General features: G+C 42.9%; 1 long non-coding RNA gene across 3 annotated transcripts in view; it reads right to left on the reverse strand.

The window, feature by feature from the left end:
- LOC129633236 (uncharacterized) overlaps positions 1-8,536 on the reverse strand; it is a 168,352-nt gene extending 159,816 nt beyond the window's left edge. Inside the window, exons 1-4 of one of the 3 annotated variants that reach the window (XR_008704968.1) lie at positions 7,951-8,536; positions 4,172-4,319; positions 2,578-2,705; positions 1,893-1,973 (exon numbers count right to left, since the gene is read on the reverse strand). This is a non-coding gene — a long non-coding RNA (uncharacterized LOC129633236). The remainder of the gene's footprint in view (positions 1-1,892; positions 1,974-2,577; positions 2,706-4,171; positions 4,320-7,950) is intronic. The other 2 variants (XR_008704967.1, XR_008704966.1) reach the window with 2 other exon arrangements.
- Between the last annotated feature and the right edge of the window lie 17,882 nt (positions 8,537-26,418).

The following is a 26,418-nucleotide window of genomic DNA, read 5'->3' on the forward strand; positions in this document are numbered from 1 at the left end:
GAGAGAAATTATGGTACATCTATAAATGGGACTACTATTCAGAAGTAAAAAAGAACAGACTACTGATACATGCAAAACATGGATGAATCTCAAAACAGTGTTTTGAGTGAAAGAAGTGAGATACAAAAGGCTAAATACTGTGGGATTCCATTTTTATGACATTGTTGACAAGAAAAAGATCAATGGTTTCCAGGGAGTACGGTGGAGGGGCAAAATTTATTATAAAGAGGCATGATGGAACTTTTCCTAAGAGCTTTGAAAATATCTATAACTTGACTTTTGTGGAATTACATGACTATATATGTTTTTCAAAACTTACAGAACTATATACTTAAACTGGGAGAGTTTTACTGTATGTAAATGATACCTCAATAAACCTTACATTTTTAAAAAGTGAGAAAAAGTATTTTTTTGCACCAAAACACAGAAAGAAAACAAAAACACAAAGTCCTATTAAGTGACAAGTCAGTTTAACACTAGTTAATGTCTGTAAGATACAAAGAAGATAAATATCTGGCTCTTTGTATGATTTAGATCATATTTATATAAGTTTTCATGTATCTGGAATAAAACCAACTATCCTAAACTGGATTATCAACAAAGAAAATATTTATATAGATGCCAGAGAAGGTGATTTAGGATATAAACTATATACAGTGAGGCTTTCCTCATAGGTCAGTTGGTAAAGAATCTGCCTGCAATGCAGAGACCCAGGTTCAATTCCAAGGTCAGGAAGATCCTCCAGAGAAGGAAATGGCAACCCACTCCAGTATTCTTGCCTGGAGAATTCCAAGGACAGAGGATCCTGGAAATCAAGGTGAAATCCTTGATTTCAGCAAGCTACCGTCCATGAGATCGCAAGAGTCGGACACGACTGAGCGACTAAACCACCACCATCAGAGTGGACTGAATGGTTGCCCAACAAGATACGTCCACATCCTAATCCTCAAAACCTATGAATGTTACCTAATATACAGAAGAAGGAATATTACCTTATATGGGAGAAGATGTGATTAAGCTAATCTTGAGAGGAGGATTATCTGGGTCTGCCTTAAGCACAATCACATGTGCCTTTCTAAGGAAGGAGCCGTTTGATACACAGAGGAGAGGCTGTGGGAAGATTGAGGCCACATGACGACTGGAGTGACGTAGCCACCAGCAGCTGGAAAAGGCAAGAAATGGGTTCTTCCCATGAGCCGCTGGAAGCAACACAGCCCTCTCACCTTGATTTCAGCTTGGTGAAACTGATCTTGGACTCTGACCTCCCAAATTATAAGAGAATAAATTTCTGTTGCTTTAAGCCACCAAGTTTACTGGCTTCTTCTTTTGTCACAGAAGGCTATAGGAAATGAATATAAACATCATAATGATTTGGTAATGTAAGGGCTTGACACGAATTTGAGCAAACTGTGGGTGATTGTGGAGTGCAGAGGAGCCTGGTGTGCTGCAGTCCATAGGGTCACAAAGAGTCAGACACAGCTTATTGACTGAACGACAACAATATAACGACATGAGTACATATGCCCAACTCAGCCACAATAAGCAGGCCCTACGTGAATTCTTCTTGGATTGTACTGAGCAAGGTGCCCTGTGGCTTCAATTGTTCCCTACCCCTCACCATCACACCTGGTGGTGAGCCTGCCCAGAGAAAGCAGCAGAACCACAGGGACTACAGTAGAAGCTGCTGCTTGCACACCCAGTATCCATTCTCCCTTTGTCCTTAGTAAGAAACGCCTACACAGTTAGACTCTGCAATAGACAAACCACATTTCCAAACATCCCTTTTAGATACAGGCGGCCAATGAGATTTAAGTAGACGTTATTGGCAAAAGCTGCAGAGAAAGGTCTTTAAAAGAAGATGATTCAATTGAAATGCAAATACCTTTACTCACCCTGCTTTCCTTCTTCCTGTTGTCTGCAAGGCAGAAGTGATGGATAGAGCTCCAACAGCCATCTCTTGACAGTGAGGTGACCTTGAACATAGAAAGCAAGCACTAAGGATAGAAAAGCAAAAAAGAGAAAAGGAGCCTGAGTTCCTAAGGACCATGGAGCTGCTGTACTAGTTCTAGGCTGCTTGATTCTATTTCACATGAAAGAAATGCAGAAGGGCCTTATTTTGTAAAGCCATTGCTATTTTGAGTCTTTATTAGCAGAAGCCAGAAGCAATTCCTAACTGATTGGAATTAAATAAGGATCTAATTAGCTTTATTAAATAATACTTAAAAGTAGAAAGTTAAAAAGTTGTGGATAGCTTGATTTTTCTCCCCTGATTTAGCTCTCTTGAGGACAAATGTGTCAATCTCATAAAAAAATCCCTATTATCTTAATCTGCTAATCTTTGCTTTTTTCTTTTTCGGTTAAACTGAAAATAAATGAAAATGTACAAAAGACTTATAAGTCACATCACTCTATGTCCCCAAAACTGCATGAAGAAAGTACCCAGCCCTGTTACTTGTTCCAAATCAGGAAAAAATTACCTTAGGAGCCAAATTACTATAGCTAATTCCCATCTTCTTATATTAGTACCCAGTGTATGCAAAGAAGCTTCCCAGGTGGCACTAGTGGTAAAGAACCCACCTGCCAATGCACAAGGCATAAGAGATGCAAGCTTGATCCCTGGATGGGAAGATCCCCTGCAGAAGGGCATAGCAACTCACGCCAGTATTCTTGCCTGGAGAATCCCATGGACAGAGGAGCCTGGCCGGCTAGAGTCCATAAGGTCGCAAAGAGTCAGAAACGACAGAAGTGACTTAACCCACACATAGCGTACTAAAGAGCACCAAAACGCTTTCTTACTAAACTATGTAATTTTGCATTTTGTAGAGGCTGGCTGACTTATATGGATTCTAAAAAATTCAGACAACTTTCTTCTGATCTTTAAAAACAAATCTGCAAAACAGGTAGAGAGATGTAAATTCTAAAATCTTTAAAAAAAAAAGTAAATTCCCAAATAAGGAGAATTAATAGGGAAAATTGCTGAGTGAAGTGATTAAAAGCAAATTTATAAAAAAGATACCTAGAATAAAAAAATGATTTAAATAAGAATAAGAATATTTTATAACCTCAGGAGGTTCTTTTATAAGAGGACCAGTGGCCCGAAGGACGGATCACCTGTGGGCCTGAACCTCCTCGGCCTTACTTGTGTTTACAAGAGCCCCATTCACACCACCTTACAAACCCTCCATTTAACCACCTCCCAGGCTGTCCTGGGGGAGCAGTTTGGGGAAACAAGGACTAGGAACAGAAAGCATAATAAACAAGATCACAAGTCCTGCCAGGTACAGGACGGAAGGCAGAACTGTTCGTCTACACTGGGCTCCTAATCTAATTTTGTGTTTCCTTCACCCCCATGTTTCTTAAAAGGGAGGTTTAAAACAGTTCAGGGGGAATCAAGACTGCGAGGTTCTTTCTGGGTGCACTTCCCATTGAAAGGAAGCCCCTGTACACACACAGGCTGAAGCTCCACTGTGTACTGTCCAGTGTCCAGGGGCACTTCTGAAACAATTGTAACCCTCATGCGTCTGTTCTGGGTAACAAAATTGAGAGGAACAAGAAGTCACTTCAATTGCACTCTAATTTCAGCTTCCTTATCTGAGGAAAACTGAAAGATCATTCACACCATGGAGAGCACTGACTTTAGTTTGATGGTGTGGGAAAAATGGAGATGTAGGCATCTAAAGCCTTGCACACACGCCTGACATGATTCTGTTAAATGACCTTAGCTTTATCGTTAAATGAACTTAACCTCCATGAGCTGCCGTGTCCTCATCAGGAAAATGAGGGTGATACTACATTTATCCCAGGATCAGGTGAAAAACAATAGCCACAGATGTTCAGTAAATGTTGATTTATTTTCCCCTTCTTCCACACAATATCATAGCCCCAGGCTGGCAGCCTACAAGCCAAAGCTGGCCTATAGACATGATTTTGCTGCAAATTGTGGGTTGTTTTCATTCTGATTCTTTTTTAATTTTAGGAAGACATTACAATTAAATATTTTTCTAAAACTGCAATTTCAGTTTATCTTGAAAAACTGGGATGGCAACAGTGGGCCTGCATTTCTGCATGGCCACATGACTGCTAGAGTTGATTGTTTAGACCAGGCATGTGCTATCCAGCTCATCAGCTTCCTAACCCAGCCATATTCATTCCCTTGAGTTAAATGCCTGACCTTATAGGCATCTGAATTTGCCAAATCTGCTAGCAATCACATGGGGGTCCGCTCATATCACCATCTTTTCTTCCCTCCACCACATCACATCTTCCAGTACTGAAGCTAAACATGCCATTTGGGATAATTCTAATGTTGGAGCAAGAGACTGAAAGTTAAACTGAAAGGTTAATCAAAAAGTCACAGGAAATCAAGTCATGGGGGAGGGAGGTTGGAAAGACACACATAGACATATACAAATGAACAAACAGATACACACGTACATTGTGTAAGCCCATGATTGATTGACTATATTCAGTTAGGTTCATTTGTTTCCCTATGGAACTCAGTGAAATGAGTGAATAAACAAAGTATAAATCATGCACTTTAATTCTACAAGCGTTAATGTTTAAATGTACTTTTTAATTCTAGTTTGAGTCAGCTTACAGTTACACATATAATCAAACATATTTAGTTATCAAAAAAAATTAGAACAAACTGTTAGGAGAGCATGAGGAATAAGCACTCATATTACAGATGGGAGTATGAAATGTTACAATCCCTACAAAGGAGAATTTGCAAATATCTAACACAAGTCTAGATGAATTTACCATTTAGACCTCAAAAAATCCACTTCCAGGAATATATATTGAAGATGCAAAAGTGTATTAATTATCTATTGCTGCATCACAAATTGGAGAAGGCAATGGCACCCCACTCCAGTACTCTTGCCTGGAAAATCCCATGGATGGAGGACCCTGGTAGGCTGCAGTCCATGGGGTTGCTAAGAGTCGGACACGACTGAGCGACTTCCCTTTCACTTTTCACTTTCATGCATTGGAGAAGGAAATGGCAACCCACTCCAGTGTTCTTGCCTGGAGAATCCCAGGGACGGGGGAACCGGGTGGGCTGCCGTCTCTGGGGTCGCACAGAGTCGGACACGACTGAAGTGACTTAGCAGTAGCATCACAAATACAGCTACTAATCATCTTGGTTTGTCCAGGACTGTGGATTTTACTGAAACTCATAATTTTCAGTACTCAAACTAGAACAATCCCAGGCAAACTCAGACTATTGGTCATCCTAGTAACAAACTGTCCTAAAATTTAGAGAACATATTCAGTAAGCTTGTCAGTGGTCTTGGCAATGATTTATCTGACACCAAACACAAAAATAAACAAGTGGTAATACATCAAACCAAAAAGTTTCTCCACAGCAAAGGAAATCATCAACAAAATGAAAAGACAACCTACTGAATAAGAGAAAACATCTGCAAATTATATGTCTGACAAGAGGTTAATATTCAAGACATTGTATATTCAAAATATCCTCATACAATATTCAAAATATTGTGTGAGAAATTCATACAACTCAACAGCAAAAAAGCAAACAATCTAATTTTAAAATAAGCAGAAGATCCAAATACTAATAGATATTTTTCAAAACAAGACATACAGATGGCCAACAGGTACATAAAAAGATGCTCAGCATCACTAACCATCAGGGAAATGCACGTCAAAATCACAGTAAAATATCTATCACCTTATACCTGTTAGAATGGTTATTATCAAAAAGACAAAAAATAATAAGTGCTGGTGAGAACAGAGGAAAAACGAAACCCTTGTGTTCTGTTGGTGGGAATATAAATTGGTACAGCCACTTTGGGAAACAGTATGGAAATCATCAAAAACTTAAACACAGAAGTAGCATACAACCCAGCAATTCCACTTCTGGGTATTTATCTGAAGAAAACAAAAACACTAACTTGAAAAGATATATGCGTCCTCATGTTCACTGCAACACTGTTTAAAATAGGAAGCAACCTAAGTGTCCACCAGCGAATGAAGGGATAAAGAAAACGCCACACACACACACACACACAGAAATACTATCCAACCACAAAGAAGGAAGTTTCGCTGTTTGCAACAAAATGGATGGGCCTCAGGGGTATTATGCTATTTCTATGTGAAATAAGTCAGATAAGGAAAGACAAATATTGTAAGCGCTCACTAACACATAGAATCTAGAAAACAACCATAAACCAAGCTCACAGATATAGAAAACAGATTGGTGGCTGCTAGAGGTGGAAGACTGGGAAGAGGGGAGAAACGGGTAAAGGGGGCTAAAATATGCAAATGCTCAGCTATAAGAATATAAGTGAGGGGATGTAAAGTCCAGCATAGTGACGACAGTTAATAATACTGTATTGCATATTTGAAAGTTGCTAAGAGAAAAAGATCTTAAAAGTTCTCATTATGACAATAAAAACACTATGTGTGGTAGTGGGTATTAATTAGACTTATTGTGGTTATTATTTGGCAATGTATACAAATAACAAGTCATTATGTGGTACACCTGAAACTAATATAATGTTATATACCAATTATTTCTCAATTCTAAAAAAAAATTTTAAAACCTTAAAATGCCAAGACTAGAACAGGCAAACTGAGATTGTCATCCCAGTAACAACAGGTACACACTGCTATATTAAAATGGATAACCAACAAGGACCTACTGTATACTACAGGGAACTCTGATCAATATTATGTAACCACCTAAATGGGAAAAGAATTTGAAAAAGAATAAATATGCGTACAAGTGAATCACTCTGTGTAAACCTGAAACTAATACAACATTGTTAGCCAACTATAGTCCAGTATAAAATAAAAGAGTTAAAAAATGCTGTAAAATTTGGCAGCTTAAAATAATACACATTTATTTAGCTCACAACGTCTGGGAGTCAGGAGTCCAGGCAAGGCTCAGCGGAACTTGTGCTTCACGGCCTCTCAGGAGGCTGCGTTCAAGTGTCAAAGAGAGCTAGGGCTTCACGTGAAAGCTCAATCAGGGGAAGAGCTGCACCCAGGCTTACTTATAAGGTTGTTGCAGGAGTCGGTTCCATGGGGCTGTTGGAACGCAACCCTCGGTTATTCTCTGTCTGTAGGTTGGAGGTCACCCTCAGTTCTTGCCATGTGGGTCTCCCCAACATAGCAATTTGCTTCATCAAAGCCAAAAGAGAGAAGTTTCCAGCGAGGCAGAAGTAACACTGTTGGTAACCTAGTCCTCGGAGTGATCGCCCTTCCATATTGCCATCTTCTTTGGTTAGAAGCAACTGACACAAACTACAGCACAATTGCACTCATCTCACACACTAGCAAAACAAGAGGCTTCCAGAAAATCACCTGCTTCTGCTTTACTGACTACACCAAAGCCTTTGACTGCATGGATCACAACAAACCGGGGAAAATTCTTCAAGAGACGGGAATACCAGACCACCTGACCTGCCTCCTGAGAAATCTGTATGCAGGTCAAGAAGCAACAGTTAGAACTGGACATGGAACAACAGACTGGTTCCAAATAGGAAAAGGAGTATGTCAAGGCTGTATATTGTCAACCTGTTTACTTAACTGATATGCAGAGTACATTATGGGAAAGGCCGGGCTGGATGAAGAACAAGCTGGAATCAAGATTGCCGGGGGAAATATAAATGACCTCAGATACGCAGATGTGAGAGTTAGACTATAAAGAAAGCTGAGCACCAAAGAATTGATGCTTTTGAACTGTGGTGTTGGAGAAGACTCTTAAGAGTCCCTTGGACTGCAAGGAGATCCAACCAGGCCATCCTAAAGGAAATTAGTCCTGAATATTCATTGGAAGGACTGATGCTGAAGCTGAAACTCCAATACTTTGGCCAGCTGATTGGAAGAACTGACTCACTGGAAAAGACCTTGATGCTGGGAAAGATTGAAGGTGGGAGGAGAAGGGGACGATAGAGGATGAGATGGTTGGATGGCATCACTGACCTGATGGACATGAGTTTGAGTAAGCTCCAGGAATTGGTGATGGACAGGGAGGCCTGGCTTGCTGCAGTCCATAGGGTCGCAAAGAGACACGACTGAGCGGCTGAACTGAACTTGCGCAAGGGGAGTGGCTTCCACAACGCCAGAAGGTAGAAATCACCTGGGGCCAGCAGACTCTGTCTGAGCCCAGGCCTGGGTTCATCAGATACATGTGTGTCCTATTTCAAATCCTCTCAACCCCCACCTCTTATTCAAGCCACTGCTGCCGCAAAGCCTCAAGTCTTGATTAGCCTTACACAGGTGCCACCTGGCAGGGCTTTGCTCCTAGCCTGTGATGATGTCTGATACAGACCATGATATTCCAAGGGGTAGCATGGATGGACAGCAGTAGAGTGTTTCTTTAGCTCTATATATAAGAAAAAAATAATAAAAGCTTAAGAGCTAGAGGAAAGAAAGCTGAAATTAGATGCTATAATGGAAAAAAAATAAGGCCCTCTGCCTGGCTCCCAGGTAAGTTCATTCATAGGCCCAGAGCCCACTGACTGAAGGTGAGGTTGCATCTCCTTGAAGAGGAGCCCTGGCCGTCCATCACAAGTATAAACAATGAGCTTTCCCTCAGTCTTTCTCCAAAGTGACCTAGGGACACTTACCAGAGTACTGTGTACTGGGGAAAAGGAAACACAGAGTTGCTTCGACCTTAGCCTGCTGTAAGAAATCGTAAATGCCAGTTACTACCGTTTGTCTGATTAGAGAAGTACAGAGGACAGGTGATAACTGAAAGTCCCACCCTGGTCCAAGTCACAGTGAAATCCGTACTTATTTCTCCAGTAACTGAGTCTATAATTGGGACAGGTAAATTTAGAAAACGGAAACCCCTAATATCAGCTCCCTGAATTTTGACGTTAGAATTTTAGGGTCATGTAGAAGGCCAGTGTGACTTTTTACTGTTCTAACAGCTGTAGGTGATAGGGACACGCAAAGCAAAATTAGATACCACCCATTTTCTTCCCGGGAGAAGGCAATGGCACCCCACTCCAGTACCCTCACCTGGAAAATCCCATGGACAGAGGAGCCTGGTAGGCTGCAGTCCATGGGCTCACTAAGAGTCAGACAAGACTGAGCGACTTCCCTTTCACTTTTCACTTTCATGCATTGGAGAAGGAAATGGCAACCCACTCCAGTGTTCTTGCCTGGAGAATCCCAGGGACGGGGGAGCCTGGTGGGCTGCCGTCTATGGGGTCGCACAGAGTCGGACACAACTGAAGCGACTTAGCAGCAGCAGCAGCTTTTCTTCCCCTGTGTCATTTGAGGGGGGATGAAAAGTGCTGAAGGCAGAATGAGCCCCAGGGGTGATGTGCAGCATACGGGGCACCCAGGTATTCTCTCCACCCGCTAGTTTGCTTCTGTAAAAGGTGCTCACCCCGAAGGGAGCCACACAGAAACAGGAAGTCAGTTATACCCTATCACCCATCAGAGGATCTTCTTGGCCTTGCCTAGATACTTATATGATAATCACAGGCCCCCTCTGGTCTGCTCAGAGCAGTGTAGGGCAGGTCCACAGGTCGCCAGCGGGGCGGCACCAGGGGTCCCCCTCGGTGGAAGTCTGTGCGTCAGCCTGCACAGCCCTTCCGCGCTAGCTTTTGCTCAGGTGCGAGGGTGAGCGCCACACTGGCAGGTGTGGGAGCTAACCTGGCTGAGTATCTTCACTCCTCAAAGGAGCCTCTTCTGTAACAACTCCCTGGACGTGGCTTTCATTCCCTCCAGGGATACCTATAAAAGTCACCACACCCAGGGAGGCCTCAAGAACCGTGTCCTTAGCAGAAATGCACAGTCTTTCATAGCTCTTCCCAGCCCAAACATAACTCACCAGTCAGGGTTGTTTTTATCATCCACAGTATTACTTGGAAATACAGTTTGCCTTTTACCCTTAAGAGGTTGCCAGAGTAATGGCAGTGTGTGTGTGTGTGTGTGTGTGTGTGTGTGCACGCACGCGTGCACACACGCTCTTAGTCATGCCCAACTGTTTGTGACCCTATGACTGTGGCCCATCAGGCTCCTCTGTAAATGGGATTTTCCATGCAAGAATACAGGAGTGGGTTGCCATTTCCTTCTCCAGGGCATCTTCCCGACCCAGTGATCGAACCAGAGTCTCCTGAATCGGCAGGTGGATTCTTTACCACTGAGCCACCTGGGAAGCCCAACATAGCTGTACAGCTACCCAACGGACAAGCTCTCATGTAGAAGGGAAAGCTTTGTTTACCCCTTACTTTAGCCACCCTGGCTAAAAAGCAGACTCTACAGATTCTGTCCTTTCTTCAGGATGGAGCTACCGTAGCTGCAGGGGTGTTTCAACGTCTTTGGGGAGCTGCACAGAAAGACATGGGTGGATGGAGAGGAATTCCAGAACCAGCTTTATCTCCTCCTTTGTTTTTGGTTTAAAAAAAAAAAAAAAACAAGCCCTATTTGAAGTTATGAGGCTGATGTTCTTAATTGTTCAAATAGGGAGGCCGTGGTGGCAAACAATGCAGACAAATCCCTTAGGGCTTCATCTGACGCCAGAGATTGAGGTGCTTGGACCTACTAAAGCAGAGTGTAAATGCCGCCCTCTTTCCACTGTGTCCTTAAAATCAGGCAGGACAATCTTACCCAGATTGATCAGATTGTCTTCCCAGTGAGAGTGTGGGCCTCAGGAACAAGATTCTGTTCAACTTTGCTAAAAGGATTACTGACTCTTTTCTCCCACTTTGAGTTACATTAAGAATAGGTCTTCCTCTCTCCTCTTGTTTGATGGATGCCATCCCCCAGGAGATGAGAGGAGGCCAGGAACTCACTCTGCACATACATACTTCCAACTTTACAGGAGCCTGCTTTGTTGATTTCAAGAAACTGAATGTCCATGAGAAAAGTTTTGCCCTGAAAGAAGACCTCACCTCTTCCCAAGGCTATGCAGCAAGCGAACCCTCTAGGGAGACGCGTGTTCATCTCCAGGGCCTGCTCTGTCCTCCTTATAGCCAAACTCACCCTTACAGCTTGTGGACTGGCACCAGCCCCATGGAGAAAACTCAGCTCTTTCTTCCCTCTGCAAGTCCGATATGCTTCTTTAATGAGTCTGGTGGTGCTTTGGTCAAGTGTCCAGAGAGACAAGAACAGACTTGGAGGGGATCAGGGGGATGGGGAGATGAGGACAGATGACATGGCATCTGTGGGAGACGGAGAGCTGTGCGGTGATTCCTTAATGAATTTATTTAAGGGCGGAGGTGGGGGAGATGAAATATAGGGCAGCCTGAGAGGACAGAGGGGGAGAACGAGAGAAAGAGAGCAGATGTTGTGAAAGATAGTCTTTCATGTTTCCTCCGCACTGGCAATCTGCAGATGTATGTTGGCAGGGCTACAGTCAGAGAACAGAGGGAGGCTGGAGTTTACACATCTGGAAATCATTTGGCAGGGGGCAGAGTTCAAACGCTTTCTGCCTCAGCCGCTCGCAGACCTTCCTTGCGGCATGGGCTGTGGCTGGGTGAGGGGCCACCATGCACAGAATCCCTCCAGCCTCACTCTGGGCGGAAGCCCCACCTAAGCTGGTGGGGTTTGCCTCTGTATGGATTCAGTCACACAGAAAAGTTGAAATGCTGATAAAAAGAGAGAACTGGACGGGGGGAAGGACAGGAGCAAAGTGGAGAATGCACCACAACGGAGAGAAGCCTGGCTGGAAATCAAGAAACAAAATGTACTTGGACCGAATCCAGAGCGTGAGTTAACTGGAGAGCAAAGAACACCATTCAGCGGAGGGAAGCAAAAAAAAAAAAAAAAAAAAAGACTCCTCTGCTGCATAGTAACACCCAAGGATCATGCTCAGGCCACATTTACTTTTCTCAGAAATCCCTGTCCATGTTGCCTTCACTGGCTTCAGGAATGCGGAGGGCCCTCTTGATCCTGAGGGAATTACTCCCTTTGGAAGGATTTATGGGGTTCTGCAAGGAGACAGCAGGGTCTCCCAGGACCGGTTCATCATCCCACTGACCCAAAGCCTCTGCTGCCACTGGGAGATGGGGCCCTCCCTCCCAAAAGAGGCAAGGTCAGCTCGGGTGTTTAGCTTCCCTCTGAGGGGAAACACATCCCTGGTGAACTTGTGTCCCAGCTCAAAGATCCTGCCACGCTCAACTGAGCAGACACGCTGGCTGCAGCTGCTGGCGAGCCAGGCGCGGGGCGCCACGTGGCCTGTGTGGGAGGTGAATGCACAGGGAGTGGTCGTGAGTTAAAGGCACAGGGCTCACCCAGGTAGGGTAATACGGTCCAGGACCTCAGAAAGATCAGGGTCCACCTGGGGAGAGAACAGAGCGCATGAAAACATGAATTACAAAATACAACCGAATGGAATAAAAGGCCAAATGTGAGATCAAACACACTCTGATGGATCGCTTCACAACCCCCACCCCACCCCAAAGCTGCTTAACTTCCTATCCGCTCTACCTCACTGGAAGCTTCCGCCTTCCCTCAGGCTGCCCGTGCCATGAACGGTCGTTACTCCCCCTCAGCTCGGGTCCGGTGTGGCCGAAAGTCCTGCTGATTTATGCCTTCACATCTTGTGCACACATCCATCACCCTCAGCATCTGTAGCCTGAATCAGTCTCGCTGCTGCCAATCTGATCCCCCAGGCCCGCGCTCCGGGTTCTCGGTCTGAAGGGAAATCTGAGTGTGCCACTCCTCTAAATGGTTCAGCAGTCTTCCACAGTTTTCAGGATAAAGCTCAGCCTGCGAAGCATGACACACAAAACTGTCATGACCTGGCTTTTGTCCATGTTCCGAACCTCATCTTCAGCGGTGCGCTCAGAAATGTTTAACAACCAAGGCCTCCAGACACACCGTGTCATCTCACACGACACACTCCCCCTGAGCAATGAAGCTCCTCCAACTCCCTGGCCATAACCATGTCTCTCCCTCACCTGGGCCTCTGCACATCTTTCTCTCTCTGCCCAGAAAGACCTTCCTTCTGCCTCTCCCCCATGCTCACACCCCTCAACCCACCCCTGCCAACCATCATCCTTCCAGACCTGGTTTCCACCAGGAAGTCAGCCCTTAGCAGTCATGTCCGACTCTGCCACCGCACGGACTATACAGTCCATGGGATTCTCCAGGCCGGAATACTGGAGTGGGTAGCCTTTCCCCTCTCCAGGGGATCTTCCCAACCTAGGGATAGAATCCAGGTCTCCCACACTGCAGGCAGATTCTTTACCAGCTGAGCCACAAGGGAAGCCCCTTAGCAAGCACTGCTGCTGCTGCTGCTGCTAAGTTGCTTCAGTCGTGTCTGACTCTGTGCGACCCCATAGATGGCAGTCCACCAGGCTCCCCCGTCCCTGGGATTCTCCAGGCAAGAACACTGGAGTGGGTTGCCATTTCCTTCTCCAATGCATGAAAGTGAAAAGTGAAAGTGAAGTCGCTCAGTTGTGTCCGACTCCTAGCGACCCCATGGACTACAGCCTACCAGGCTCCTCCATCCATGGGATTTTCTAGGCAAAAGTACTGGAGTGGGGTGCCATTGCCTTCTCCATAGCAAGCACAGGGGACACCAAATGCTGCCTTGTAACTGTGCAGGCGGGGCTGTTGCTGTATCAGGCACCTTTGAGGACAGAACTATTTTTATCTTTCAATCCACATTGCCTCCCACACTTTCTGGCACATAGTAGGTTTTCAGTAGTCACTGAAATACAGAATATAAACACTGACTAGTTTTTAACTTACTACTTACACACTACCCTCAAGATTCAAGGTTGTGAATGAATGCTATAAGCCTTTTCCACAAACACAGAACTCTGGGAAGTACAGAAGTCAGAGTGGCCAGAGAAGACTTCTTGGAGTAGAGCTGCCATAATCAGCAAATTAAAATACAGGATGCCCAGTGAAATCTGACTTTTAGGTAAGTGATGATTTTTTTTTTGTAAGTAGTTCTTATGCAACATTTGCAAAATTACTTATAGTAAACAAATATCCATTCACCTGAAATGCATGTTGAACTGGGCGTCCTGTATTTTATCTGGTAACCCTACCTTTGAAGAGGCTGCCTTTGAGCAAGAGCTTAATGGATGACTCAGATTTAGAAAGGGCAAGAGAAGGGGGACTGGTTTTTCTCACTGGAGACTGGTGGGAGGGGAGATGAGCCAAGTGCATGGAGACCAGGACCTGCAAGGAATTTTCACATTGGTCTTGTTAGAGCATGAAGTTGGTGCTCACAAACAATGAGAGGCTGGAAAGGAGGAGAATGTTGAAATGGAAGTGGAAGTGATCAGAGAGGACCACTGCCATTCTTTAGACATCTGTTCAGTTTAAAAGTCCTGAACTGGCCCAGAGGCGACTGGAAAAAAGGACAGGAAGAAAGGGCAGATTTCTAAGTATGCTGGGGGATGGGAAGAAGATCTAAGGAATCCACAAAGACTTAAGACTCAAGAGGAGAAGCCAGATTAGAAGGGGCAGGCAAGGGAGGATGAGCTTCATTTAGACCAAACGGCACTGATGGGAAAGCGGGACCCACAAGGAGGACTGAATACCAAGTAGGAGATGAGATGCTAGGGCCTTGGCGTGACAGTGGTCATGGAGTGTCCCTACATACCAACAGGGATGGTCTGCAAGGCCTCTCAGTCACATACATGCTCCACGTACATGACAGAGGAGGATTTGTGGGACTACCATCACAAATAGCCAAGGCAGTGTGACAGACCACTAATATGCTCCTGTGTTCCATGACTCTTCCTCATTCCAGGCCTTCTCAAGAGTCCACCAGCCCACTCGAGAGATGTCTCACTCTTCTGTTTCATGAAGGAATGATCGATGCAGTTCACTGCAAGACATTCAAAGATGGAAAAGGGCATTTCCCCACTGCTACTGCTGCTAAGTCGCTTCAGTCATGTCCGACTCTGTGCGACCCCAGAGACGGCAGCCCACCAGGCTCCCCCATCCCTGGGATTCTCCAGGCAAGAACACTGGAGTGGGTTGCATTTCCTTCTCCAATGCATGAAAGTGAAAAGTGAAAGTGAAGTCGCTCAGTTGTGTCCGACTCCTAGCGACCCCATGGACTACAGCCTACCAGGCTCCTCTGTCCATGGGATTTTCCAGGCAAGAGTACTGGAGTGGGGTGCCATTGCCTTCTCTGATTTCCCCACTAAGTTACCTAAATGTAAAGTCCAAATTTAATACACTTCAAATCTTTGCCTGACCAGAGCAAATTGTTTATCTATGTGAAATTGGCAAAGGGCCAGTCTGTGGATATGAAAATACTTTGAAAATTATACTGTACTAGACAAACCTAAGGCTATTATTCATATAAATGGAGTATCTATAAGATAACAGACAATAATCACCCAGATATCCAAAATTATGCTTGTGTATTATTAGATGTTTGGATATTTCAAGATGTCAAATTCAGTCCTTTCCCTAATATTACCCATGTCCCTCTTGTCTTATTTTTACATAGTACTTATCACCATCTATCATACCCTATATCCAGTTCAGTTCAGATGCTCAGTCATGTCTGCCTTTTTGTGACCCCATGGACTGCAGCACGCCAGGCTTCCCTGTCCATCATCAACTCCTGGAGCTTGCTCAAACTCATGTCTGTTGAGTCCGTGATGCCATCCAACCATCTCATCCTCTGTCATCCCCTTCTCCTTGTGCCTTCAATCTTTCCCAGCATCAGGGTCTTTTCTAATGAGTCAGTTCTTCGCATCAGGTGGCCAAAGTATTGGAGTTTCAGCTTCAACATCAGTCTTTCCAATGAATATTCAGGACTGATTTCCTTTAGGATTGATTGGTTTAATCTCCTTGCTGTCCAAGGGACTATCAAGAGTTTTCTCCAACACCACAGTTCAAAAGCATCAATTCTTCCGCGCTCAGCTTTCTTTATGGTCCAACTCTCACATCCATACGTGACTGCTAGAAAAACCATAGCTTTGACTATATCTATTCCCCATATGGAATACCTTATTTTGTGTTTTCCCTGATTACCCACAAGGCTGCATGAGCATTGAGGGCAAGAATTTATATCTCTTTTGTTGATGGCTACACTTCTCCATGCCCAAAGCAAAGCTTATTTCTGACTGAGTGAATTCACTTTAGTTTTCTAAGGGATAATTCAGTCAGTCAGTCAGTTCAGTCGCTCAGTCGTGTCCGACTCTTTGCGACCCCATGAATCACAGCACGCCAGGCCTCCCTGTCCATCACCAACTCCCAGAGTTCACTCAGACTCACGTCTATCAACTCAGTGATGCCATCCAGCCATCTCATCCTCTGTCGTCCCCTTCTCCTCCTGCCCCCAATCCCTCCCAGCATCAGTCTTTTCCAATGAGTCAACTCTTCACATGAGGTGGCCAGAGTACTGGAGTTTCAGCTTTAGCATCATTCCTTCCAAAGAAATCCCAGGGCTGATCTCCTTCAGAATGGACTTGTTGGATCTCTTTGCAGTCCAAGGGACTCTCAAGAGTCTTCTCCAACACCACAGTTCAAAAGCATCAATTCTTCGGCGCTCAGCTTTCTTCACAGTCCAAGACTCACATCCGTACATGACCACTGGAAAAACCATAGCCTTGACTAGATGGACCTTTGTTGGCAAAGTAAGGTCTCTGCTTTTGAATATGCTATCTAGGTTGGTCATAACTTTTCTTCCAAGGAGTGAGCGTCTTTTAATTTCATGGCTGCAGTCGCCATCTGTAGTGATTTTGGAGCCCAGAAAAATAAAGTCTGACACTGTTTCCACTGTTTCCCCATCGATTTCCCATGAAGTGATGGGACCAGATGCCATGATCTTCGTTTTCTGAATGTTAGCTTTAAGCCAACTTTTTCACTCTCCTCTTTCACCTTCATCTAGAGGCTTTTTAGTTCCTCTTCACTTTCTGCCATCAGGGTGGTATCATCTGCATATCTGAGGTTATTGATATTTCTCCCGGCAATCTTGATTCCAGCTTGTGCTTCTTCCAGCCCAGCGTTTCTCATGATGTACCCTGCATATAAGTTAAATAAGCAGGGTGACAATATACAGCCTTGATGTACTCCTTTTCCTATTTGGAACCAGTCTGTTGTTCCATGTCCAGTTCTAACTGTTGCTTCCTGACCTGCATACAGATTTCTCAAGAGGCAGGTCAGGTGGTCTGGTATTCCCATCTCTTTCAGAATTTTCCACAGTTTATTGTGATCCACACAGTCAAAGGCTTTGGCACAGTCATTAAAGCAGAAATAGATGTTTTTCTGGAACTCTCTTACTTTTTCAATGATCCAGCGGATGTTGGCAATTTGGTCTCTGGTTCCTCTGCCTTTTCTAAAACCAGCTTGAACATCTGGAAGTTCACGGTTCACATATTGTTGAAGCCTGGCTTGGAGAATTTTGAGTATTACTTTACTAGCGTGTGAGATGAGTGCAATTGTGCAGCAGTTTGAGCATTCTTTGGCATTGCCTTTCTTCAGGATTAGAATGAAAACTGACCTTTTCCAGTCCTGTGGCCACTGCTGAGTTTTCCAAATTTGCTGGCATATTGAGTGCAGCACTTTCACAGCATCCTCATATATCTTGATTGCTAGGAAGTATCCTAAAGGCAAACATGAAAGAAATATCCAAATTACAGTATCCATTGTTCTACAACTGGGTATCGAACAGTCATGTGAAGTCACTAGGACACACTACCATGTAAACTTGATTGTCCTAAAAATAAGACACATGTAGACCAATGCTAAGTTCTCCCTGGTAGCAGACACTATAGGCATCTCAGGTGGCCCACAATAGTTAATTTCCCTCCCTTAGTATGGATCTTGCTAAGCTCAGCTGTTTGATAGCTCTTCTTATGTCCGTAGATGCCTCAGGTCCTCACCACACCCCTGCTGAGGACTGACTCAACAAAGGCCCCATGCGGACTGTGCCTTTCCCTCTCTTCCTAGGACAGTGTGTTTGTCTCAATCTGGAGAAGAGAGCCACATTTTAATTCCAATCCCGGAGCTCTCCGTGTCTATCTGAGCCTATGGTTCTTCTTGCACAGTTCATTCCCCTGCTGTTGGTAGCAATCCTAACTGTCTTGGAGTGATGACTGGACACCACCTTGCACATGGTGTTCTGCAGAGTAAATGCAAGAAAAAGGATCCCTGCTCAGCTTCCCAGCATGAACTGGCATCCCTGATGTAGACAAACACACAAAAAAATACACCGCAGCTGAGGCTCAGATGAGCCTTGAAAGGCATCCAGCTGCACTCTTAAACCCAGCTGGTATGTGTCCTGGTTAAATAACGGAAGACTGGCAAGTCTCAGAGAGCTCAGTGCTGAAGTCCAGACGGCTGTCATGTCTGTGTGTGTTTGGCATCCCTGGGAGGCAGGAGGATGGCGGGAGAAAGATTCAGTAGCAAGATGTTAAGGAAGCTGGAGGTGTCGTAACTAAAAAAGACCCTACTAAATAGCTGACTCCTTCTTGGAGTCTAGTTTTAAGGAGATGGGTGGAAATCAGCAGTGAGAGGTGGGCCACGAGGCCCACAGGGGGCATACTGGAGAATCATGGCTGGGGATGACTGAATCCCAACAGGTCATGGAGGAAACCTCATGCACCGCTCACCACTCCCTCCGCCCACTACGCTGTCTGCTGTCATGCGTGGAGCAACTGACCACCCACAAAGAGCCAAAGAGAAGGTGCCCCTGCTGTTTCCTCTGACCTTGGGGGACTGTCTCCTGCAAGCTCTCCTCTTCCTCTGGAAAGTCATGCCGCTCCACAGAGCCCAAGAACCCTTTGTCCTTCCATCCTGTCCTCAGCAGATTCATGCGGTGTTCCTTAGCCTCCTAATTACTGCCAGACATGAAGCTGATGGGCCAGCCTTTATAGACACTATTACTGCCAGATCCTCTTCCCTTCACTGTCTGGAAGCCTGTCTCTATTTAAGCTCTAATCCTTTTTGCCATTTTTGACCTAGTTCCCATTATTTTATATTTTTCCATATTAAGTTAAATAAGCCACTTGTCGTTCTGCATATATCTTATTGAATCCAGCTCTTCTTTTGTGACTCAAATGAATGCCTAATGGAAAAAAAAAAAAAAACAACCCTGCACTGGCCAGTTCCTGGGATTGATCCACTTTCTTAACTTCCAGCATAAAGGACTAGATGGAAAGTCCCTTTAAAAATGCTGGTGATATTCCTTAACTGGGCAAAGAGAGACCATAACTCACTACTGTCCTGCCTGCAGTCTTCAGATGGACGAATATGTTTAAATACATCAAAAATGTTTAATGAGCATGGATGAAGCACCCCTTAGAAGTGGGATATCCACCCATTCCTCGACGAAAAACTGATAGCAGTGGATGAATGTGTTTCGCAGATAAGGAGAAAGAAGAAAGTGAGCAAAAGAAGAAAAGGAGAGTGAGCAATCAAAAGCACAACGACAGACAACTCACTTGAGGCATAACCGACCCTCCCTCTGCATCTTAAGCCCCATGTAACTGTATGTGAAGCCGAGCAAAAGCCGAAAAGGCTCCACTTTAGAAAATATTATTTCTTGAAACATGCATGCCATGAGCACAGGTCTGAACAAAGACACCTTTCCTCTCATGACAAACAATTCCCAGACTGGCGCCCGCCCTCTTCCTAGCATGCTTCAGAAGGAATTACATGCACTGTTTGTACCACAAACTCTCTGCACCAAACCAGACTTTTCAAGGCGCTCTCTGTTGCTTGAATATGCTCTATCTTGTTTGCCCATCATTTAGGGAAACATTAAGACTACTTAGTGGTGTTTTCATGGGCTATTCTTAGTCTATTTTTCTCCTCCAAAGTCAAGTACTTTCACAGCTGACCAACTGAAACTGAAGAGCACGTGGAACCCTCAGAGATCGCACCCAGAAACGGTAATGGCCAGGTGGTTTTATAATCTTGGCAAGGAGTGCTGACTGCCTTGCCCTGGCTGGTGGCAACCTGCCTTGCACAATCCAGAGACCGTGTAAGGGACAGGTGAAAAATAAGAAATAAAATTTACTGGTTTTGACCCTCCAAGAAGAGGAGCTGATGCTTATTTTTTTCAGTTCTCATTGAATTGTAGAATCAATCCTTTCTATTTTGAAAGAGCAGTTTTCATTATTGATAAAATACCAACTGTAAAAAGTAAAGTGCATTAACTCTGACAAAAATATCGTATGCACTTTTCAATGCATTACTTTAACACAACCATCTTTCGGCTTGGTATTATTATGATGTACATTTTATAAGAGGAAGCCTGAGATTTAATTAGGTAACCAGTATCAATGGACACTTAGTGGATATGCACAGGTTCAGCTGAACTCAGAGAACATGATCTTGGCTACAATGCTTTAAAATACTTTCATGATGGAAATGTTTTTAAATTAGATATGTAAAAAGGAGAGCAAAAACAATTTTCACCACACTCAGAGACAATACACCCCCAATTAAAAAAAAAATGAGATAGAGATCATACTTAACATACTGCTGTAAAAGCTTTGTGTTTTTCATTTGAAATATATTGTGTAGGTCTTTTTACATCAATAAATACACTTCTACCCTATCATATTTAATGACTGTTTTCCATTGTTATCCCGACACCATAATGTATGTAATAAATCTTCCTTTTGGACATTTTGGTTCTTATACAGAATGCTGTGATAAATAATCTAATAGATGACTCCTTCACACATCTTTAGATCTCTGAGATAATTTCTTAGAAGCAAGATATACAGTTTTTACATATTGCCAAACTACCTTGGGAAATGTATGAATTTTCATTTCTGTCAAAAATGTATTAAATCATCCTCTCCCCCAACCATTACCAGCATTGGATATTTTATCGTCTTTGCCAATTTAAAAGCTTCCCTGGTGGCTCAGAGGTTAAAGCATCTGCCTGGAATGTGGGAGACCCGGGTTCGATCCCTGGGTCGGGAAGATCCCCTGGAGAAGGAAATGGCAATCCACTCTAGTACCCTTGCCTGGAGAATCCCATGGACAGATCTCACTGATGTTTTAGTTATTCTTCCATAATTAGTTCTGCCAATGGAACACTCTTCATTTTTGGTATTTGTATTAGTCCTTTTGTGAAATCTCTACTTATGTGAATAGCTAATCTTTACTTCACAGCTCACTAGATAGTAATCACTTGCCAAAATAATGTGTCAAATATATTTTCCCAATTTTTTCATTTGTTATTAATTTTCTTAGTTTTTTAATAAAAAATGTTAACAATTTTTCTTTTCTTTTTTGGTTTCTGTCATTGACATCATCCTTACAAAGAACCTCCCCCTCCTTCAAGATTATTAAAAAAACTTAAATTTCCTTATTGTACTTTCAAAGGATTTTTTCACATTTAAATGTTTAATATCTAGCATTTCTTGGTATAAAATATAGCTTATTTCTTACAATTTTTAAACCAGATGTCTAAACACCATTTACTAAATGATCTATAAAATCATAACCTCATTTGTAATTTTTTATTTTATACCAAAACTTTATATATTTATGTCTAGAATTATTGTTCTACTCTATAGATTTTTTTTCTTCTGATTCCTATGCCATTATTATCTGTTCTAGTCATTACAGCTTTATAAGCCACATCAATGTCTCAGAGGGCAATTTTCCCTTCATTATTACCAACTGTTTATTCATTCAAATGCATTTAAAAGGCATCCCTTCAGTTTCAGAAAAATGGGGGATTGTGGTTAGAACTATGTTATATCACTAGAATAATTGGAAAGAACTGAAGCCTTACAATTTGATTAAACTGTTCCTTCCTGGAACAAGCAAAACTTGTCTATTTAATTCAAGTTTTCTTAATAATGCATTTATTTTCTTCATATATTATAATGTATCCTATTATATGAATGGAATCTTCTCCCAATTACATTTAACAATTGGCTATTGTGAAACTTAGACTTATATAGCTGAACTCCAAGCCATTCCCATTCTTTTAAGGGTAAAGTTGATGCCAAAAAATACTAATTGTCATTTAAAAGTCATTCATTTCAGTGAAGGTGGTGAAAAATACAAACTTATAGCCACAAAATAAACAATTTGGGGGATATAATGTACAGTGTGGTGACTGTAGTTAATAATACTGTGTTGTATATTTGAAATTTACTAAAAGTAGATCTTAAAAGTTCTTATCACAAGAAAAAAGACACTTGTCACTATGTGTGGTAGAGACAGATATTAACTAGATTTACTGTGGTGATCATTTCAAATCATCATGTTGTACATCTGAAAATAATATAATTTTATGTGATAATGATACCTGAGTTTTTTTTTTTAAGTCACCTATTTTATTTGTAACTGAACTTAGTATATAAAGGCATCAGCTAGTTCCAAAGACTCTGTCTCCAGGATGCATCCCTGAACAGTCCACTTCTCCCCATCTCCACCACCACTGGTCAAGGCATCAGCAAACTTCACCTGGGCTATTATTATAATTTTGTCACTGGCCCTCCACAGTTCCTGTTTTAATTCATTCTTTGTATCTCACAAATGAACAAATCATATCACATCCCTGCTTAAACTCACTCCCCCCACCCCACTCCAGCCCAGGCATCTTTAATCTAAGTACCTTACTAGGGCCCACAAAGTCTATGGGATTTGGGCCCCACGTCCCTTTCCAACCACATTTCCCACCTGTTCTCCTTTCTCAGCACTCTCCACCACCCTTGCCTTCTTTCAGCTTCCCACATCACCATCTCCTCCTCAGGACCTTTCTGCAAGCTCTTCCTCTGCCTGGGAGCTCTTCTTCTAGATGACCGTTCCTGCTGACCATCTGAAGCTCACATTAAGTGCCACGCTCAACAAAGTCCTCCCTGTCCATTCAATTTAAAGTAGACCCCATCACTCTCTTATCGCATCCTCCAGTTTTATTTTTCTAAAACAATTTACCGTGAAATGTTGACTTATTTATTTGTGTAGTGTGTATCTTCTCCCCTCAATTTGTCTGGCCACATTCCCACCTTGAAGGCAAGGTTTCAGAAGAGTCATAATTCCTGTCTTAACCGCGTCTCTAAGGACTAGATGAATTCCTGGCACAGAGCAGGCGCTCAGTAAAAATGTGTGAACTGAATGAATAAATGAACAACCTAAGGCCTTGTGAATCATGGTGAACAGTTTGGTGCAAGCAACATGCATTTCATAATCAGATAGACCTATGTTTGATTCTCAGTCTCAGTCCTTAGCTAATTTGAGCCCTTGGGGAAAATAGTCTTAGAATATTGCTTTCTTTAGTTATAAAAATGGAGTGATTAGTTACTGCCTGATATGTTTGGTTTGATAATTAAATGAAAAAATGTATAAAGCATTAGTACAATTCCCGGTACACAAAACTCAAGATATGTTAGTTCTTTGCCCATTCCTGAGCTACTTCCACTCACCAACTAGTTTCTTTATCTATGTTACAGCTGGGGAGCTATGGAATTTAGTGCTCAGAGAGCCTCAATATTAAACAAGACTTTAAAATTGGGTAAAAAAAAAAAAAGAAAGAAAGAAAGCAAATGCTACCATCTGGGATGGGTCTTTGTTCCAACTAGTTTTCTGAGATTCAGAAGGAATAGACTGTTCAGCAGATTATTCCCTGCCCTAAATTGGAACATGGAGTTAAAGACAAGGACAATTGAACAAGTCAACAAAAACTTTTATTTTGCTACAAACTAACATAGTTTGGGTCTCTAATCTTAATGCCACATTAGAGGAAAATACTCATTAGCAAGATGTCACATAGTACACTGGAATTATAAAAGGAGCGTTAAACATAATCCCCAATGGAGGATCCAAAATTCAAAAAATTGGTGATTATGATTTCCTAGAGCAAATTCACTAAGTTTCCAAGCGCCTCCAACATCAAGGGAGTACATAAATTATACAAGGCTATAAAGTCTGACACAGCAAAAGTGGTTCATTCTGAAAAAGGAAATGAATTCTTTGACCTTGACTATCTAAACACCATCATTGATTTTTCTATACTTTCCTTTGGAGTTTACAATTGAGAAGTCACTTCATTTTGTTTCTCTTTCATTTATATTTTGAGGGATTAAGCCCATGGATACAAGTTTTCTAACTTAGGGTCAGCAAAAATGCCAATAATCTCAGTTTCTGGCACCTTACGAATCATGAGGGCCCTACTTAGGATTAGGGCTCACTCTACCTGAAATACTACCTGGAAAGTAGTGGACCAAAATTATACATCATCTGCTATTACAAAAAGATTGTATGAGCCTGTTGTTTTGTATTTTGGTTTCTGCTGTTTGGGGGATATGTTGCTCAAGCATATATTGGGAAAACATATGCAGCATATGTTTTCCCAAGAGAAGGGCCAGCCAGCATCAGACAGGAGTGCAAGTAAAGCTCAGGGACTCAAAGCACGCACTTTGGAGCACACTACTGAGTTTCAATCCCTATTCCGCATGGAACAAAGACCCCAAAGGCCTTAAAGAAAGCAATATTCTGAGACTTTGAGTGTTTTTTCACATCTTACTAGCTGTGAAACCTCAGGCAAATTATTTAGCCTTTCTGTGCCTCTGTGTTCTTGTCTGTAAAACAGAATGATAAAAACATTATCCACATTGTAGGGTTGTAATGAGGAGTAAATAAGAATTTGTAAGAAACTCAGTAAAGCTTGCTAAAGCATTTACTAATTCAATCATAACTCAAAAAAGATTTTCAGTGCTTTTGTTCTGTGAATATATGTCTTCAGAGGGAAGGGAAGGGATAATCACCCCCACCATGTGTGGGGTGATGAACAGGGACTCTCTTCACCTTTTCCCACCTTGTCCCAGAAGGTGTCAGAGGGAAACACAAGTTGCCATACTTTTATTAAATGAAAAACTGTTATAAGTGAAATGAATTTAAAAAGCCAATCCCATTCACTTTAAAAATCAAAGGAGGATGCAGAAATGGAACCCTAGTTCTTGGGTTTCTAGGTCTCCCTGCATCTTTCTACAGGCATCATTATAAATCATGGTCTGTTCCCAGGGCACAGATCCTGAAGGTAAGGATTGGCAACTACAGGATATCAGAATCTCCACTTTCTGAGGCCACCATGGAGTTGAAAGAAGTCAAATAAGACAACGTTATTCTAATACTCCTGAGAATAGAAAGCTTCAGCATGAAAAGAGCCCTTTAAACTCTTTAGAGTGTCAGTCTGACGTGCCCTGCTCCTCATCACTTACTGCCTTGCTGAGTCTTACCTTTGCCCACTAAGTACTGGGTGGTCTCTTTGAAATCTGAAAATAATTTTCAGTATATTCCATGAGAGCAGCCCATCAGCTAAGAGAAAGTTTAAATAAAACTTCTGAATAGCTTTCTTTACCATGAGATGGGGATGGCTTTAAGACTAACTGAGGGGGAAGAAGAAGTGTAATTTGTGAACCCAACCTGGGTAACCACCACAGAGGGCTCTTCACAAATTCCGGGCCAGTCCAGATGAACTGTGGCTCTCTGGCACCCAGGGAAGATGCTCCTAACCAGAGGATAATTCTAGAACTTGAGAACAAAGACAACAGCCCCCACCCCCACCCCCCACCCCCGCCCATTCATCACGATTGTAACAATGAAGAACCATAATGACAATGGTAGGAGAAAGCAGAGAAAATAAAATGTTACCAGACAGAGAGGCAGTTCGGAAAACTGCGTACTGATCATTTTTCTTCAGGACACACCATTGAGAAAAATTAAGTCTTTAACCTCTGATGGCTTCCTGTGGCAAAGCCACAGAAATCTAATTGAGAGACTCAGGTCCACAGAAATCTGCTGTCTGGTCTGGCTATAGAATCACATTATGATAAGCCTTTGACTGGATTACTGTAAGAAACAAAGGATTGTTGCTACGACATCATTATGTAGACTGTACACCCAAACGATACTTTCCTAATCTTTATTCACTGGTCTCTCCTCCCATTATCTCTAACAAGCAGATGAAGCAGAAACCTCAAGAGACACTGTATTCTGTTTGATTCTGGGGGACTTCCAAATGCACTTTGTATTTGCATTGAGAAAAGACACAGAATTGAGTGGTGTGTAAAAGATAGAAGGGCAATGACTTCTGGTCCAGCATTGTATTATTACTGACATTGCAATACACTTTCAACAGAAAGTGGGGTTAGTAAAGATGTTAGAACCACAAAGACTTCTCATGATTATATGCTTGCTGCTCTTTCTATCTGCCCATTGCACATTCTGAGACAGTTGGAAGTATATCTTTCCATTTGCCCACAAAATGTAGCTCCAGTAGTATCCTACAGAATAAACCCTAGCCAAGGGATGGGGTCTCAGCACAATTTCATACTTTTTCTTTCTCTGGCTACGAGCAGGTGTAAACAACTTGAAGACCTGCAGGCTTTCAGAGAACAGTTCAATTCAGTTCAGTTGCTCAGTCGTGTCCGACTCTTCGCGACCCCATGAATCGCAGCACGCCAGGCCTCCCTGTCCATCACCAACTCCCGGAGTTCACCCAGACTCATGTCCATCAAGTCAGTGATGCCATCCAGC

This window comes from Bubalus kerabau, chromosome 18 (genome assembly GCF_029407905.1).
Source record: "Bubalus kerabau isolate K-KA32 ecotype Philippines breed swamp buffalo chromosome 18, PCC_UOA_SB_1v2, whole genome shotgun sequence".
Taxonomy (NCBI): domain Eukaryota; kingdom Metazoa; phylum Chordata; class Mammalia; order Artiodactyla; family Bovidae; genus Bubalus; species Bubalus kerabau.